The sequence below is a fragment of the Vulpes vulpes genome, chromosome 9, assembly GCF_048418805.1.
Source record: "Vulpes vulpes isolate BD-2025 chromosome 9, VulVul3, whole genome shotgun sequence".
NCBI classification, from domain to species: domain Eukaryota; kingdom Metazoa; phylum Chordata; class Mammalia; order Carnivora; family Canidae; genus Vulpes; species Vulpes vulpes.
Genome location: NC_132788.1, coordinates 36,585,078 through 36,598,208, shown reverse-complemented (window position 1 = coordinate 36,598,208; position 13,131 = coordinate 36,585,078).

Below are 13,131 nucleotides of genomic sequence, written 5' to 3'. Positions count from 1 at the left end.
GATTAGTATCTATAATTATTTACCCTTACCCCCATCCCCCACACTCCCCACCAAAGGCTAGGCAAATACTTCTCCTAAGGGGAAAACGTTGATTGTATGGCAGATATGTTTCTAGAAATTCTTGAAAGCAGGCATGCATGGAGAGTTCATCAGTCTCCATATGGCTATTTTAATAGCATTTGGAGGAAGGTTATGTGATTCTGCAGGGTCCTCAAAGCTGTGAAGTAGGCTTCTTTGAATTTTATACCTTCCAAAGTATTCTTTAACTCCCTCTTCCGACCAATTAAGTGACTTTGCCTGTGTTGTATCCCCAACTGGAGGGGGAATATTGCACAATTTAAAGAGCAATAACCATCCACCTAAAATTATTTTTCCTGAATCTTTCCTAATAGTTTGATGAGGTAAAGAGCTAATTCTTTTTATATTTTCATAAACAGTGTCAGATTGCACTCCAAAAAGACTATGGCAAACTCTCATCAAAAGTACCTGAAAGTATCTATTTCCCCTTAGTGTCACCTACATTGGACATCTAAAGTGACTTGTTTTAAAAGTCTAGTAAATAAAAATGCACATTTTTTCTTTTAATATGCATTTTCTTTGCCAGTGAGTTTGAGCATGTGACATATGTTTATTTCCTATATACATTTCCTGTATATAGTTTCTTGTACCATTTTTTTGTTTTGTTATGGTTTTAAATTTTGAATGCATTGTTCCTCCTCCACCTCCCCCCCCCCCCCCCCGGAGGACATATAGTATAGAGGTCTTAACCCTGCATGGCCCCTGAAATCAGAATTATAGGGTTTGAATTCAACTTCTGTTCCTTGCTACTTTCATGACTTTGCTTAATCTGTCTTATTTTTTTTATTTTAAAGATTTTTATTTATTTATTCATGAGAGACACAGAGAGAGAGGCCCAGACATAGGCAGAGAGAGAAGCAAGCTCCCTGTGGTGAACCCGATGTGGGACCACAGGATCATGCCCTGAGCAGAAGGCAGACACTTAACGACTGAGCCACCCAGACATCCTGCTTAGTCTTTCTTAACCTCCAGTTGCTCCTCTGGAAGGAAGACAGGGATATAAGAAATATTCATCTGGTAGGATTGGAATTCGGATGAAATAATATGTGTTCAAAATAGGAGAACAAAGTAAACACTGAACACATATTCACATTAGCTATATTTTATTATCTTGTGTCTAAGATCTTTACTTATAATGAATAGGCAAAGTTTTCTTTCTCAGATAATATTTTCTCTCAGTCTTTTAATTTGGTTCATCATTTTGTTCATTCATGTCTTATATACAAATATTTGAAAAATTACAGAGCTTGATATTATGCCTATGGTTACTAGGTTTTATGAAAGATATAATAATTTATTCATTTAATAGTTTTAGGGACCTTTAATGTTTCATTAGATTATGAAATATCTGAAATATGTATTTGAAACAGATATTTCATAATCTGTCCTTAATCCTGTTAATATCCCCTTTTAATAGAATTAAGCATTAATATGGCTATCTAAGCTGTTTTTGTATTTTCTGGCATATAATTTTGATCCTTTTACTTTTAGTTTAGTTTTTATTCTATGTTTAATTGTACAATAAAATTGACTACTTTGGGTCATACTGTCCCATCAATACTGTCAATATTAATACATGTGTAGATGCATATAACCATATGATACTTCAGAGATTTTCCAATTCTAGAAATTTCATAATCATATGAAAGACTAAAAGTCTCTAAAATTATTAAAAAGAGTAAATTATTATGCTCCCCACAAGACCCAGATACCAAAAGAATAAAATTAAACTATATAAATTTGCAAGTATCTGCCGTATAACAGACACCACTATATAAATTTGCAAATATCGGGATCCCTGGGTGGTGCAGCGGTTTGGCTCCTGCCTTTGGACCAGGGCGCGGTCCTGGAGACCCAGGATCGAGTCCCACATCGGGCTCCCGGTGCATGGAGCCTGCTTCTCCCTCTGCCTGTGTCTCTGCCTCTCTCTCTCTCTCTCTGTGACTATCATAAATAAATAAATTAAAAAGAATACATTTGCAAATATCTGCCATATACTAGAACAACCCTGAGAAAGAGAGAGACAGAGAATAGACTGATAAAACCCCTGCTTAATCAGCACTGACTTAAGAAATAAAACCTATCAATGAGGCTCCATTAACATCTTCTCAGATGTAACCACTATCCTGAATTTTTCTAACGATTTTTTCAAGTATTTTGCACATTTACATAAGCTAAAGCTTGTTAATCGTGTAATATAAATATTCCTAATCCTTCCTAATTTTGGTCTGCCTCTGTATGCCAGCTGTATAGTGGATTTTTTAAAATATCTCCTTAATTCTATTTTATTTTATGTATTTTTAAGCTGTGTAATGATGTGCATTCTAGGGTCATATGTGAAAATTTCCTGGTGATTTAAACTGGGATGATTTATGATGGTTTACCATTACACAATGACTTTTAAATCTTTCCTGGCATATTTTTTCATTAAAGATTGTTATCTAGGGCAGCCCCGATGGTGCAGCGGTTTAGCACCGCCTGCAGCCTGGGATGTGATCTTGGGGTCCCATGAGCGAGTCCCACGTCGGGCTTCCTTCATGGAGCCTGCTTCTCCCTCTGCCTGTGTCTCTGCCCCTCTCTCTGAATAATAAATAAATAAATAAATAAATAAATAAATAAATAAATAATAGATTGTTATCTAATATTAATATGGTTATGTAAGCTACTTTGTATTTTCTGAAAAATAATTTGGGCTCTTTTCCTTTTTATTTATGCCTTTTCATTATCTCTCTCTTTCTTTCTCTCTTTTTCTTTTTTTTCTTTTTTTGGTCCTTTTAATTTTTTTTATTTTATGCTTAAATGATCATACAGTAAAATTGCCTTCTTTTGTAATACAATTCTATCAATAATCTGTCGATATTAATACATTCATAGATCAATGTAATCACCACCACACATTGTTAGTTTCTTTTTTTAAGTGGCTCTCTTGAAAACAGCATAGAGATGCGTTTTTATAAACCTACTAAGATAAATTTTTGTCTTCTGGCTTGGGACTTGGGTCCACATACATTTATTGAGATTCTTTATAGATTAGTGATAATTTTTACACACATTTTTAATGCTCTTTTTTTAAATCTTTTATTTCTAGGTTCTTTCAGCTCTATTCCTACCTTCTTTTGGATTTATTGAAGTTTTATATTACTATTATAATTATTTTGAGAGAAGTTATATATTTGAATTCCATTATTATCTTTAATTTTTTTAACATGCATCATCAATTTCCTAAGTCCGAAATTAATTAATACTTCTATCTTCCTCCTAAGCAAAGTTTTTAAAATGCTTTGCATCTCTTCACTACTATCTTATCTTACTTATTATTTTTATCCATTAATTCACTTTCACTATGTTTATTACCTTTATCAGTTAATGTTATTATTCTTTTATTGTTTTATTTGGTCCATGCTTATTTAAATTTACTCTTGTTTCTCTGTTTCTTTGTTCATCCATTTTTCTTGTAACTCCAGGCTCCCAACTGCGTTTAGTTTTCCTTTTTCCTGGAGATCATTACCTTTAGAGATCTTGTGGTGAAAACTTAATAGTTGTACCTTTCTTAAAAAAATTTCTTTGAGAATGTGATTTTTCCTAGGGAGTATTCTAGAGATGCTTGCTCCCAAGCTCCCCACACCCCCTGGGCATTATCCAGTCAAACGCTAATCTGGGACTGCTTTGAGGGGTTATTGCGGATGTAATGCAAGTGCTTCTTTTTAAGCCAGCAGCCAGGAAGGGGGGACCTTAGTCCTACAGGCAGAGAAACTGAATTCTGACAACACCCTGAGTCTGTTTCTCTGGTTGAATCCTAACTGACACAATACATAATGAAAAGTTCATTTCTAGAAAGGTCAAGAACAAACAAATTAATTGATGGTGGTAGATACCAAAATATTATTACTTCTGCAGACATGGATATTGATTGAAAAGAAGCAAAAGGACTTTCTGTAGTAAATAAATATTTTATATTCTTGTCATGTTATGTTTATGAGACAATACATATTTAAAAACTCACCTAGCCATATGATGAAGAATAGTCCACTCTATACACTTTCTATATGTATGAAGTCCTTCATTTAAAAAATAAAAGAAAAGGGGCACTGAGTGGCTCAGTTGATTAGGCATCCAACTCTTGATTTCAGCTTAGGTTGTGAGACCAAACCTGCACTGGGCTGGGCTTGGAACCTGCTTAATATTCTCCCTCCCTCAATATTCCCCTCCCTCTGCTCCTCACCCCACTCTAAAAAAGAAAGAAAGAAAGAAGAAAGAAAGAAAGAAAGAAAGAAAGAAAGAAAGAAAGAAAGAAAGAAAGAAAAAGAAAAAGGTGAAAGAAAAATCAGTTTATAATCTTTTCTCATATCTACTTAAATGTTACTTAAAAATCCTCTTTAGTTATTTTCTATACATTTAACTATGTAGTAATTTTGTTATTTTGGATAATCATAGTTAATTTTAATTAAAATTTAGTCATTTTAGTTAAAACAGTACTTTAATTTTTATTATGATGCCACTTGACACATGGGTTATTAATTTTTTAACAGTTTTTTTAAGATATTATTTATTTATCCGTAAGAGACACAGAGAGAGAGAGGCAGAGACACAAGGAGAGGGAGAAGCAGGCTCCCTGCAGGGAACCTGATGTGGAACTCAATCCCAGGACCCTGGAATCACGACCTGAGCCGAAGGCAGACACTCAACCACTGAGCCACCCAGATACCCCTTAATAGTTTTATGAATATGTATATAAATTACATATGCATACAATTCATCCACTTAAAATGTACAGCTCAGTGAGATTTACACAGATATGTGCAACAAATAGCACACTCAATTTTAGAGCATTTTTATCACCCTGCGGAGAAACCCTATACCCTGTAGCAATACTGTCACAAATATACCTCTAGCCCTAAGCAACTAGCAATTTACTTTCTGACTGTATAGAGTTCCCTGTTCTAGACAGTCCATGTGATAGGAAGCATACATTATTTTGAATGGAAGTGATCAGAGCAGACATCCTTGTCTTATCCTGATCTTAGAAGGAAAGCATTCTGTTTTGCATCACTAAGGATGATGTTGACTGTGGGCTTTCTTTCCATCAATGCACTTTTTATCTGGTTGAGGAAGTTCCCTTCTGTTCCTATTTTGTTAAAAGGGGGCTGGGTTTTGTCACCTGCATTTCCTGAATATTTTTAAATGATCATGTGATTTTGTTTTTTTGTTCTACTGTTATGATGTTTTATATTGGATGTTATTTGAATCTTGTATACCTCAGATAAATCCCACTTGGTCATAATGTATATTTTTTATTTGTTACAGTATTTGGTTTCCTTATATTTTGTTGAGGATTTTTGTATCTATATTCATAAAATATATTGTTTGGTAGTTTTCTTTTCTTGTGCTATTTTTTGCCTGATTTTGGTATCAGAGTAGTATTGGCTTTGTTCTTTAAATGTTTGGTCGAATTCAATGGTGAAGCCATCTGGCCTGGGTTTTTCTTCATGTATAGTCTTCATTATTACTTTAACCTTTATATATTATAAGTCTAGTTGAATTGTCTATTTTTTCTTGAGTCAAATTCAGTACCTTGTGTCTTTCTAAGAATTTGACCATTTCATCTAGGTTATCCAATCTGTTAGCATTAGTGTTACTTTTATTTCTTTTTCTTTTTTCTTTTTTTTCGTAAGATCAGTAGTGATGTCTCGTTTCATTTGTACTTCTAAAAATTGAGACTTTTCTCTTCTCTCTTGGTTAGTCTAGCTGAAGGTTTATCTTTTGTCGATCTTTTCAAAGAACTAGCTCTTGGTTTCATTGGTTACCAATAAATTATCAATAAACTGATTATCAGTAGAAAAACAATAGAGTTTTTCTATTCTCTTTTTTATTAATAACTATTCTACTCTTGATTATTTTATTCCTTCTGCTTATTTGAGCTTTAGTTTGCTTTTATTTTTTCACTGATAAAATGCTGGAAAATTGATTTGAGATCCTTCTCTCTTTAATATAGATATTTGCAGCTATAGATTTCCTTCTACACAGTTTTGGCTAATTCTGAGAATTCTTGTTATATTGTGTTTTCATTTGTATTTACCTTAAAATATTTTCTAATTTTTATTTTCATGCTTTTTTTGACCCTTTAGAAGCATATTGTTTAATTTCCACGTATTAATGTTTCCCAAGTGTTTCCTTGCTACTGATTTTAAATTTAATTTCATTGTGGTCAGAAGTTAATTTTATCATCCTAAACTTATTGAGGTTTATCTTATGGCCTAGGATGCTTTTTATGCTGGAGAAAGTTCCACATGTACTGAGATGAATGTGTATTCTACTATTGTCAGGTGGAGTGTGCTACAAATGTTTGTTAGGTCTAGTTGGCTCATGGTATTTTTTAAGTCTTTTATTTCCTGATTGAACTTCTAATTGTCTCATTCATTATGAAAGCAGGTTATTGAGGCTCCTACTATTATTGTTGAATTATCTATTTCTTACTTCAGTTCTGTCAATTTTGGTGTTATTAGGTGTTTATATATTTATAAATGTTATATCATTTTAATGTATTGACTATTTTATTATAAAGTATCCTGGGCAGCCTGGTGGCACGGCAGTTTGGCACTGCCTGTAGCCCAGGGTGTGATCCTGGAGACCCAGGATCGAGTCCCACATCTGGCTCCCTACATGGAGCCTGCTTCTCCCTCTGCCTGTGTCTCTGCCTCTGTGTGTGTGTGTGTGTGTGTCTCTATGAATAAATAAATAAATAAATAAATAAATAAATAAATAAATAAATAAAATATTTAAAAAAATAAAGTATCCCTATTGAACTACTATATTTTATTTTGTTTTGTTTTAAAGCCTGTTGTGTTTGATATAAGTAAAGCCACTTCAGATTTCTTGTGGTTGCTGTTTGCAGGGTATGTCTTTTCTTAGGCTTTTACTTTCTTTTTTTTTTTTTTTTTTTTTTTCACCCCCACCCCCCCTCTGCTGCTGCCGCCGCCGCCCAGGCTTTTACTTTCTATTTGTTTTTGTATCTTTGAATCTGAACTAGGTCTCCTGAAGACAGCATATAGTTGGATCATGATTGCTTTTCTTTTCTTTTTTTTTTTTTTGTTTTGCTTTTCTTTTTTATTTGATTTGACAATGTATGTTTTTCTTATGTGATTAAACAATATTTAACATTAATATTTAATATATTTAATATTATTTAATATTATTATTAATATAGTTAAATTTCTGCTCATCATTTTATTATCTGTATATCTTTTATCTTTTTGTTTCTATATTCCTCCTTTACATTTTTTTGCATTTAGTACTTTTCTAATGTAGAATTTTAATTTCTTTATTGGCTTTAAACTATATTAAAAGTTATTTTTAGTAGTAGTTTCAGGTTTATCATATACATCTTAATTTTCCAAATCAGTTTCTGATTTATACTAGCATAACTCCAGTGTTATATAAAAATGTTGCTTCTATATAGATTTATTCCCTTTTCCATTTTTTATCTGTTAATTTATCTATTAATGTTATAAATCAAACAATACATTATAATAATTATTACTTTATCATCTATAGTTATTTCCTTAGCCCAAAACTAGTGTATACCTCCTTTCAACAGTTATTAGAAAATGTTACATGTATACTATATTTCTATATGTTATGGGCTCAATAACACATTACATACATATTATAGTATGTAAATGCTTTTAAAAATAAAGAGAAGAAGGAAAAATGTGCATTTCTGTTGTGTTTAATAATTACATAATGAATTTACTGGTGCTTTTTGTTTTTTCATGTGGATTTGAGTTAATGTCCCTGGTTACTTGCTCTGACCCTGCAGAATTTCCTTTAGTATTACTTGTAAGGTAGGTCTCCTAGCAATAAATTCCTGCAATATTCATTTATCTGGGAAAGGCTTTATTTCCCACTTCTTTTTAGAAAAATAATTTTGCTGGGTATAGAATTCATGGTTGAAAGTTGTTTTTCTTTGAACACTTTGAATATGTTATCCAACTGTATTCTGAATCCACTGTTTCTGCTGAGAAGTCAGCCATTAATCTTATTTGTGTTCCCTTGTAAGTAATAATTCACTTTTCTCTTGCTGCTTCCAAGAATTCTTCCTTGTTTTTGACTGTCAGTTTTTTCACCTGTTGATAGGCTTCTTTGTGTTTATCTTATGTGGAGTTCTATGAGCTTCCTGAATGTGTAGCTTATTGACTTTCAAAAATTGAGGAAATTCTAAATCATTATTTCTTTGAATAGTTTTTCTGCACCTTCTCTGGGATCCTCTCTGCTTGCCACTCCTGCAGACACCTACTACCTCATGGGCTTGAGAAATGGTGATCAGGGATGCAGTACTTTCTGCACATTACACCCAGGACAGAGCCACCATTCTATGAGTGGAGGCTGTAGGAGTGGAGGCTGTAGGAGTTAAGTGGAAAAGTCAAGGAGGGGGTCTTCCACTTCCCAATGACACTCACCCAGGACTACATAACAGACAGCTAGAGACAGGCTAAAAACCACTGGCACCCTACTCCTCCTGGGAAGAAAGCCCCTTCTGAGAGCTGGGAAGAGGGAATTGGCTACAGAAGTCTGGAGTAGAATCCCCACCTCACTAAGCTGAAAATGTGTAGGGACGGAGCAGTCTTGGTTTGAATGCAATTGATTCTTACCTTTCTTACTGAATTTTGTAGACATTCTTACACAAAAGTTCCTTCATTTGTTATCCACCCTTAGGAAAATTTCCAGAGACTAAATGTTAGTTCTTTTTTAAAAATTGTTTTCACAAGTTTCACTGGGGAGAAGACCAGTGGAGATCCTCAATCTGTCAATCTCTTCTGATATATGAGTTATTTAATAGTACATTTCTCATTTTAGAGCAATATGGGTGTTTTCTAATTATCTTTTTGCTATTAATTTCTAGTATACTTAAATCATGATCAAAGAATATAGTCTATATGATTTCAATTTTGTGAAATTTGGAGAGAGTTTAGCACACAAAAGACATAAGACAGCCATTTAAAAATATATATATATTGGGTGTGCTTAGAAAAAAATGTGTATTACACACTTTGGTACATGAGATTATAAATGGCCAGTAAGTTAATTTTAATAATAATGTTAAAATCTGTTCCCTCTTTACCATTTTTTATTATGTGCTTGAGAGAGATCTACTAAAATCTCCCATTATAATTGTGGTTTCTGTCCTGAACTTCTATTAATTTTGTTTTATAGATTGTAATGTCATGTTTTTAAGAGCATATGAATATGCAACTTTTACAATATGTAAATGCACTTTTTGCCTCTACTAATGCTTATGGCATTAAAGACTAATCCGTTAGAACAACCACTATGCAAGCCCTTTTGGTAATATTTGCATAGTGTATATTTCCTATTTATTTTTAACCTTTCTAGCATTATATTTTAGGTGATATTGTCATATGTTTATCATACAGTTAAGCATTTAAAACCCATTTATTGTGACAATCTTTTGTCTTTTACAATGGGCATCTCTCTCTCTCTCTCTCTTTGATCTTAAATTTACCATAATACTACATGCTTTCTATTTGCATCACCAGTTTTGAGTACTTTTCCTCTTCCTTTTGTCCACTTTCACATTGAAAAAATAAACAGAATATTTATTAACTTGTTTTATCCTCTTGTTCTGCTCTTTTTCCTTTCTTAAATTTTTTTTGACTTGAGTATAATTGACATACAATGTTACATTAGTTATTAGTTTCAGGTGTACAACATAGTGATTCAACTTCTGTATATGGTGTGCTATGCTCACTGCAAATGTAGCTTCATCACATAAAGCTATTAGAATACCATTGACTATATTCCCTATGCTGTGCCTTTATTGTTATGTTCTTTTAATGATTGTCTTAGATATTATGGCATTTGTATATGACTTATCAAAATCAAATATTCATAATTACTTTTACCGAGTACTGTAAGGACTGTAGAATATTTAAAATATCTTTGCCATCAAATAAATTTAATTGCTATTTTTGTGTATATTTGATTTAAATATTTAAATAATCAGTGTTTCTTTTACATACATAAAAACCATTTCACTGATCTTCATATTTTCTGTACCTTACCTTTCATCAATAATTTTTTTTCTGGGGTGCCTGGGAGGCTCAGTGGTAGAGCAACTGCCTTTGGCTCAGGTCTTGATCCTGGGGTCCTCAAGTCCCACATTAGGCTCCCCGCAGGGAGTCTGCTTCTCCCTCTGCCTATGCCTATGCCTCTCTCTCTGTGTCTCCTGTGAATCAATCAATCAGTCAATCAATAGAATTGTTTTTCCTTCTGCCTAAAGAAAAACTTTGAAAATTTTCTTCAGCATGCATCTGCTAGCTCTCTCATAAATTTTATTTGTCAAAAAGTCCTTATTTACTTTTTATTGGTGAAGATAGTTTTGATTGTTAAAGAAGTTTTTTTGTTGTTGTTGTTTTAAGATTTTCTTTATTTATTCACGAGAGACACAGAGAGAAAGAGAGAGAGGCAGAGACACAGGCAGAGAGAGAAGCAAGCTCCTGCAGGGAACCCGACATGGGACTCGATCCCAGGTCTCCAGGATCACACCCTGGGTTGAAGGCAGCGCTAAACTGCTAAGCCACCTGGGCTGCCCCTGTTATAGAGTTTTAAGTTTGTTTCTGTAAATGTTATATTTCTTCTTTCCCTCAGCTGGTTATGAGTTTTTTATTAACTTGGTTTTCTCCAGTTTCACTATGTCTAACTTCGAATTTCCTTCTTTTTTATGATTATTTTTTTCAATTCTAATGTAATTAATGTATACTTTTACATTAGTTTCCAGTGTAAAATATAGTGATTCAACAATTCTATATAAGTTTGACTTTCTTTACTTTTATCATTTTGGGCTTTTCATGTATGTGAATTAATGCATTAAACAGGGATCCCTGGGTGGCGCAGCGGTTTAGCACCTGCCTTTGGCCCAGGGTGCGATCCTGGAGACCCGGGAGAAGCAGGTTCCATGCAGGGAGCCTGCCATGGGACTCGATCTTGGGTCTCCAGGATCACACCCTGGGCTGAAGGCGGTGCTAAACTGCTGAGTCACCAGGGCTCCTTTGAATATTTCCTTTTAAATTTTTATCTTAAAATTGTATTTTCAGCAATTTATTTTCTTTAATTTTAGACATTGTATTTTCAATTCTAAAATATCTATTTAATTCTTTTTTAGAGACTTTAATTCCACATTGAAATCCATTATATTGGGATCCCTGGGTGGTGCAGCGGTTTGGCGCCTGCCTTTGGCCCAGGGCGCGATCCTGGAGACCCGGGATCGAATCCCACGTTGGGCTCCCGGTGCGTGGAGCCTGCTTCTCCCTCTGCCTGTGTCTCTGCCTCTCTCTCTTTCTCTCTGTATGACTATCATAAGTAAATAAATAAATAAATAAAATTTAAAAAAAAAGAAATCCATTATATTTTAAATTTTTCCTTTATTTTCTTTAAAATATTTATAAAGGTTTTATTTGCTAATTTGGATCATCTGTCTTTAAGTCCAGTTTTACTTTTGATTATCAATCACTTTTATTTACCTCATTGTATGTGTGCTTCTAATGTCTGCTTTTTCTCTTATCAGTCACATGTTCTTGGCCCTTTGTATGTGTAAATTTTTTTTTATCTTGGACTTTGTGTATAACTAAACAGACTTAAAATGATGTTATTTCCCTTGAGACAGTTCACTTTTTCCTCTTTTAGGTAGATAATGTAAAGTTGATCGTAATTCAATCAGGACTTTAAGGGAGTTGGGGATGGCTTATAGCCTACTTAGATTCTGTCCACTCTTTTCCAATGTCAGAAGTCCAAGATCTATCATTTTTCCTTTCCAGCTCAGTCCCATAGTTGAGACCAGCCCTCTAGGGTTTGTTGTTGTTGTTGTTGTTTTGTTGTTGTTGTTGTTGTTGTTGTTTAAGAGCCTCTTTATTTCTCCATGAAATTTCTGCTCTTTGGAGCTTTAGCCTTAGTTGTTTAATAGTTTGCCCCACACAGATTTGAAATATGGCCAACTGTCTTAGGAGAAACTTAACTTGTACTTGTTACAGACACTTTCCTATAGAGTGATTTTGTCCCTTAAGCACTGACAGACCTTAGGAGTTTCACTCCTGAGACTTTCTCTCTTTCTTCTTTCTTTCTTTCTTTCTTTCTTTCTTTCTTTCTTTCTTTCTTCTTTCTTTCTTTCTTTCTTTCTTTCTTTCTTTCTTCTTTCTTTTTTCCTTTCTTCTTTCTTCTTTCTTTTCTTTCTTTCTTTCTTTCTTCTTTCTTCTTTCTTTCAAATTTTATTTATTTATTCATGAGAGACATAGAGAGGCAGAGACATAGGCACAGGGAGAAGCAGGCTCCACTCAGGGAGCCTGATGTAGGACTCAATCCTGGGACTCCAAAATCATGCCCTGGGCCGAAGGCAGGCACTCAACTACTGAGCCACCCAGAAATCCCTCCTGAGACTTTCTGCCTCAGACTCTATCTCACTTTGTCTCAAACTCAGCAAATGCCTCACAGGAAAAACTGGTCATGTGTTTGGAGCTTCTCTATATTTTGGTCAATACCAGCATGTGTGATTGTCAGAGGCTCCATTGATTTCTTTTTGCCCTAATAGACCCTACTGTATACGACAAGCCTAATCCTCAGCGCAATTACAGAATCAACAAATGTCTCCAGAGGAAAAAAGATAGCCAATCTCAGCTCACATAGGAAGGGCTCTCCCTTCTCTGAAACCTTTATCAACTTAGTCCTCTTTGTTTTCACATCTTTCCAATGTGTTTTTTTTTAAATAATAATAAATTTATTTTTTATTGGTGTTCAATTTGCCAACATACAGAATAACACCCAGTGCTCATCCCGTCAAGTGCCCCCCTCAGTGCCCGCCACCCAATCACCCCCACTCCCTCCCTCCTCCCCTTCTACCACTCCTAGTTCGTTTCCCAGAGTTAGGAGACTTCCATGTTCTGTCTCCCTTTCTGATATTTCCTACCCATTTCTTCTCCCTTCCCCTCTTTTCCTTTTCAGTATTATTTACATTCCCCAAATGAATGAGACCATATAATGTTTGTT